Source organism: Mus pahari, chromosome 3 (assembly GCF_900095145.1).
Source record: "Mus pahari chromosome 3, PAHARI_EIJ_v1.1, whole genome shotgun sequence".
Classification (NCBI taxonomy): Eukaryota; Metazoa; Chordata; class Mammalia; order Rodentia; family Muridae; genus Mus; species Mus pahari.
In genome coordinates, this window is record NC_034592.1 from 154,209,608 (window position 1) to 154,215,784 (window position 6,177).

Here is a 6,177-nt window from a genome sequence, read left to right on the forward strand (position 1 = left end):
TGTGTGTCTGTGTGTCTGTGTCTGTGTGTGTTACAACACAGACTAACCCGGCTCTCACTCTGATCTCCAAGCAGATGGTGAGCACCGGCCGAGCATACACACATACATCCCTTCATTTCTCTTCACTGGAGACAAGGGTTCATGTAGCCTGGGATAGCTTCAAATTTGCCAGGTGGCCAGAAACCACCTTACATTCCTGACCCTCCTGCCTCCCCCTCTCAAGTGCTGGGATTACAAGTGTACCCCGCTATGCCTCTGCCTATTTATGAGGTACACAGGGGTGGAGGAGAGGCAAGGGTCTTCTTGCATGTCGGGAAAGTGCTCAAACAACTGAAATTTCTCTGCAGCCCCTCCATTCCATAGTGATTCTGTTAATAAAGGACAACCTTGTCTTCAGGAGGCACATGTATATACCTGCTCGAGGAGCCCGTAACAAATGAGTCAGAAGAGCAAAGAGAAGCACACTGGGACAACTCACTCTCACACAACTGAAGTCAAGTGCTACGTGAGTTATATACCTGCCAACATCTTTTTTTCTTTTAATTTTGAACTAGTTATTTATGCATATATAAAATCTGGAAGGTTCATGTTTTAGTTTTGTTTTGTTTTCCAATCAAGATTTCTGCCTTCTTGAAATAGCAGAAATTCTACCAGCTTCCTACATGCCAATTTTTAATTTGAGACTCTTCTGGTATTTTCCACAGACATCCTCATCATCCCTCTGCCTTTGCATCTACCGAACTCACTGGAAGTAGCTCCTTGGCCACCATGAGCAGAGCCCATAACCCTGATGCCACAGGTCCGTATCTGCTTCCTGTTCACTGCTACAGCAATCACCATGAACTTGGGAGCTCAAAACTACACCTTGAGAACAATGGTGATGGTGTCATCAGCCTCCTTGATATTGACTGAGATTACAGATTACAGTATCGAGTATGGGACTATGGAGGATATAGGCCAACCTGGGCCTTGTGGTGGTTCGAATATACTTGGCCCATGGAAAGTGGTGTCGTTAGGAGGTGTGGCCTTGTTGGAGGAAGTGTGTCACTGTGTAGGTGGGCTTTGAGGTCTCCCCTAGGAGAGCTCCACCCACTGTGGAAGAGACCCTCCTTCTGGCTGGTAGCAAAAAACAGTCCCTTCTTGGCTGCAAAACAGAGTATCCTTCTGGTCACCTCCCATTCAACAGGTAGAACTCTGAGATCCAGCTCCAGCACCATGTCTGCCTGCAAGATGCCATGCCTCCCCCCGTGGTGACAAGGGGCTAAATCTCTGAAATTATAAGCCAGCCTTAATTAAATGTTTTCTTTTATAAGAGTCGCCTTGGTCATGGTATCTCTTCACAGCAATAGAAACCCTAACCAAGGTAAGACTTGAGATCCTTTTTCCAAAATCATACACACACACTCACACAGACCAGAGAGAGACAGACACAGAAAGACAGAGACACAGAGAGACAAAGAGAGAGACAGAGACACAGAGAGACAGAGACAGAGATCATATGGCCCTGGAGGTCAGAAATGCTCATTGTGACTGATGAGCTGCTGAGGTGCTGGGAGGGGAGAACAGATCTTGCCTTCTGAAGCTCTTGAAGGCCATTTGCATTTTTGGTTTATGGCCTATTCCTCCATCTTAATTGCTAATAGTGGAGGTCTCCCTTCCTTCCTTCCTTCCTTCCTTCCTTCCTTCCTTCCTTCCTTCCTTCCTTCTTTGCTCTATAATACCCCTTCCTCTCTGTTACAAAGACTCATTAGTTAAGCTCCACAAAGAAGCCACTAAGATACTGGATAAGTCACCTGATGCATTCCCAACTCCAGAGGATGAGAGCATGGGGAATTTTGTAGACATTGTTCCTTCACCCTTGCTACAAACTCCACCCTCAAAATGAAACACAAACACCCCTTCAAGCATACATACGTGGAAACTCGTCCTCACAGAATCAGGAAAGCCGAGAGAAGTGTGGAGACACACACTGTATTAGTCACTTTCCCGGTCTCTGCGATAAAATCGCTGAAGGAAATAGGGTTTGTTTTGGCTGCTGGAACCATGCCAGCTGGAGAGCATGGCAGAGCTCATAGAGGCAGCTGCATCCAGCTTGTCACATCTGGGATAGCCAGCAATCAGAGCAGGAACTTCAGCTCCTCACCTCACCTGCTCCAGTCTTCCTTCCTCCCTCCCTCCCTCCCTCCCTCCCTTCCTTCCTTCCTTCCTTCCTTCCTTCCTTCCTTCCTTCCTTCCTTCCTTCCTTCCTTCCTTCCTTCCTTCCTTCCTTCCTTCCTTCCTTCCTTCCTCAGGAAAGTCTCTTTGGAAATGCCCCCAACATCCTGAAGTGTTTCTCCTAGGTAATTCGGGATCCAGTCAAGTTGACAATGGAAATTAACCACCACACACATCAGCTCTAGCAAGAACAGAGCAAGATCAGGCTTTCCTAACCCAGACGCGGCTCATTCCAGCTCCCCAAGTTAATTCTTTCTTGAGGCATGACACTGCACAATGTGCACACTTTCGATCAACTACCCCCATATTTTTATTTGAAAGTATTTAAAGGAAATTCAAGAAACTTATTCATACTTCTGTTCTTATGATTAAACTTTATAACCAAAAGCAATTTAGGAGAGAAACAGGTTTGTTTGACTTTATAGGATATAGTCCATCACTGTGTCAGTGAGGGAAACTGAGGCAGAAACTCAAGGCAGGAGCTTGAGGTAGAAGCCACAAAGGACTGCAGTTACGGGCGGTGTTTCTGGCTCACACTGAGCTTCCTCTCTTACATAGCTTAGGCACACAGCTTAGAGACAGTTGTCACCCACAAGGAGCTGGACCTTCTTACATCAATTACCAATCAAAAATAAATAAATAAATAAATAAATAAATAAATAAATAAATAAATAAGCCAGGTGTGGTGGTGCATGCCTTTAATCCCAGCACTTGGGAGGCAGAGGCAGGCGGATTTCTAAGTTCGAGACCAGCCTGGTCTACAAAGTGAGTTCCAGGACAGCCAGGGCTATACAGAGAAACCCTGTCTCGAAAAACCTAAAAAAAGAAAATAAATAAATAAATAAATAAATAAACCCTTCTCAGACGGAGGAACTCCGCAGTTAACCAGCACAGAGCTAGACTAGAATGTTCATTGTTTTAAAATTGTTCTCCCCAAAAGTAATCTATAAGGTGGGTTGTCTTTGGACTTCATTTTGAATAAACTTACAGGGTTGTATTGAAGAAAGCAAACAACTCAAGTATACCTTGAACTTCGAACACAGTGGGGAAGGGATACATTTCACTTAAGATGGGCCTTTAAATTCAAAGCTTTGGAGGTTGTGAAGGGAAATAAATTAAGGACTCCAACATCGCTGGCTGGTTTGTTTCTAGCTGGCTGGCTGCAGGTGAGCAGCGCTGCCTCCCTTTGCCTCCATCAGCCCCGTTTGCATTTTCTTTGGTCACATGCTCTCCATGACCTTGAGCTGGCAGCAGAGCCTCCTGTCTGTGTGCTTTTGGGTTATGCAGCTGTCAAATGGAAATTATTATTCCGGCCCCTGTTTTCCCTAGATGGGCAGAGAATACCTCTAAAGCCCAAATCTTGATTTGAAAAATCATTTGAGAAATGGTTCTCCAAGCGCATCTCGTCTCTATCAGAGCAATCACATGCTTCTCTGATCAGACTGGTCCTCTCTCATGTGCTGGGAGCCTTCACCTCCCAATTGAATGTGCCAAGTCTCTTCTTGTCCCCCAACAAACCTGCTCGTCACATCCACCGGGACAATTGTTTAAAAATATACTGCCTGTGCTTCTCTGGTTAAAATATTCCAAAAGCTTTCTGTTGCCATCTGTACAGGAGCAGGATCCCCATGGGGACCTGGCCCCTTCTTCCCTCTTTGGCCACATCTTCGGATGCTTGGTGGGCTTCTTGCTTCCTTTCTCCCTCCAGTCTTGAGACATTTAGTATCTTCACAGTGGCTCCTCACTATTCCCCCTCCCCCACTTAGTTACCATCTAGTCCTCTCTCCTCCTGGTCTTGGTTCTTAAGCACAAGGCACAGGAAGAAACTCTACCATGGAAATCTTCGTCTAGGGCTTTCTACATTGACCTAATATTTAACGTTCTACCATACTTGGTAAACAGACACTTCATTAGACCCATTTACCCAACCTCCAATCCTGAGTGGTCAATCAATACATTTAAGTAAATGAAAGATCTGATCCTTGACTGTGGCTCTTGGGGGAGACTGTTGGAAATAATGTGGGGAGATCTTGCCTAGGGTTTCCTTGCTGTGTAATATCTTTGTCTCTCTTTGGATTAGGGCAGGCAATCCTAGGCTCACAAACTGAGTCTGGAAGCTTCCTCTTCTTGGAATCTTGGGGAGATCTTGTGGAAGCGTTGGTGTGTCAACTGTTCCTTTAAAGGCAGAGAACTCAGTCCTGAGGCCACATGTGGGTGTCTCTTGGTTGGAAAACTTCTGATTGCTGACTCAGCATCCTTATGTATTATTGGTCGGTTCTAACTTTTCACTTCTTCACGTGTAGCCTTGATCAGTTTGCATGTTTCCAGAAATGTGTTCATTTATTCTACATCATCTGATTGGTTGAGATAGAATGGCTTATTTATGGCAAGCACGATTTCTCACTGACCCATCTTGCCAGCCATGCCTTTATTATTTATTTATTTAACTTCGGTGGAATTGGTTCTAATATCTTCCCATTTCTGACTCTATTCTTTTGAATCTACTCTCCTATTCCCAAAGCAAGAAAGAGAAGAAAAGCGACACCTTTTTCTTTACACCATTTCCCCTGACCCCTGTACTATTTCCCTATTCCCCCACTGGATTTGTTTTCTATGTAATCTTTGTTTCTCTCCTGCTAACTTCAAGCTTAGTTTCTTTTTCCTTGAGGAACACAGTTAAACTTGTATCTTATCTGAGATTTCAATTCTTTTACTTCGAGACAGTTTATTTTTCCTTTAAAAAATATTTTTAATACTTCAGGCAAATGTGTGTGCCCGAGAATATGTATTATCACATGCTTACAGATGCCTGTGGAGGCTAGAGGAAGTCAGATTTCCTGGAAACAGAGTTTCAGGCATTGTGAGCTGCCAAGATACGTGCTGGGGAGCAAACTCCAGGGCCCATGAGAGCAGCAAGTGCTCTCAACCGCTGAACCATCTCTCCAGCCCCTGGTCTTAGTCTTTCTCAGTGTTGACATTTAGTCTAAAAGCCTCACTCAAGGTTTTTTGTTTGAACTGGTGATCTGGCAAGTTACGTTTTAATTTCAGTATTTGTTCAAGTGTTTAATAAATTCTCCTGGTTTCTTCATCAACCCCTGAGTTCACAGTTCGAGACTCAGCTGGTCCTGTTCTGAGTTTCGAGATTGGTTCAGTAGTTGTAGGAAAAGGTACATGGTGTGACTTCAGTCACTTCCACATGCTATTTATGTACTGGTGTGCTACTACGGCTCGATGATCAGCTATTAAATAAACTTCAGAAAAGCAAATTGTGCTTACAAGATCAAATTTTGCAGAAATCTGTTGTAGAAATATACATTAACACCAGACAATGTCACACAAAACTAAGGGGGAAATCACATTTGCAGCCGACCTAAAAAAACATAATACTTAGAAAAGAACTTTAACCAAGGATGTAAAACAATCATTCACTAAAAAATACACAAAAATTGGGAACGAGATTAAAGAAGACACAGTGACTGAAAAGGCATTCTGTTCTCATGGACTTAATATCCTTAAAATGCCTAGAAAATGCTCTGCAGATAGTCACTGTCAGAGTCCTATTATCATGTTTGTAGAAATAGCAAAATACATAAAATTTTTATAAAACAACCAAAGGTGTAGAATCATAGTTACTTATTTTATAAGATACTAGGAAATGAGCTATAATAACTAACAGCAATGCTATAATAAATAACAGTGTGCCTGTGCATGCCTACGTGTGTGTGTGTGTGTGTGTGTGTGTGTGTGTGTCTGTGTGCATGTGCGTGTGTATGTGCATAGAGGTCCATATCTATAAATTCTAACACTTGGGAGGATGAGACAGGAGGATCACGCATTCAAGACCTACCTTGGGCACATAGACATTATTTTTAAAAAAATAAAAATTCCTATTAACATAGATAATAGAACAAAAAGAAATCTCATAAATAAAGTCATATATATATATATATATATATATACATA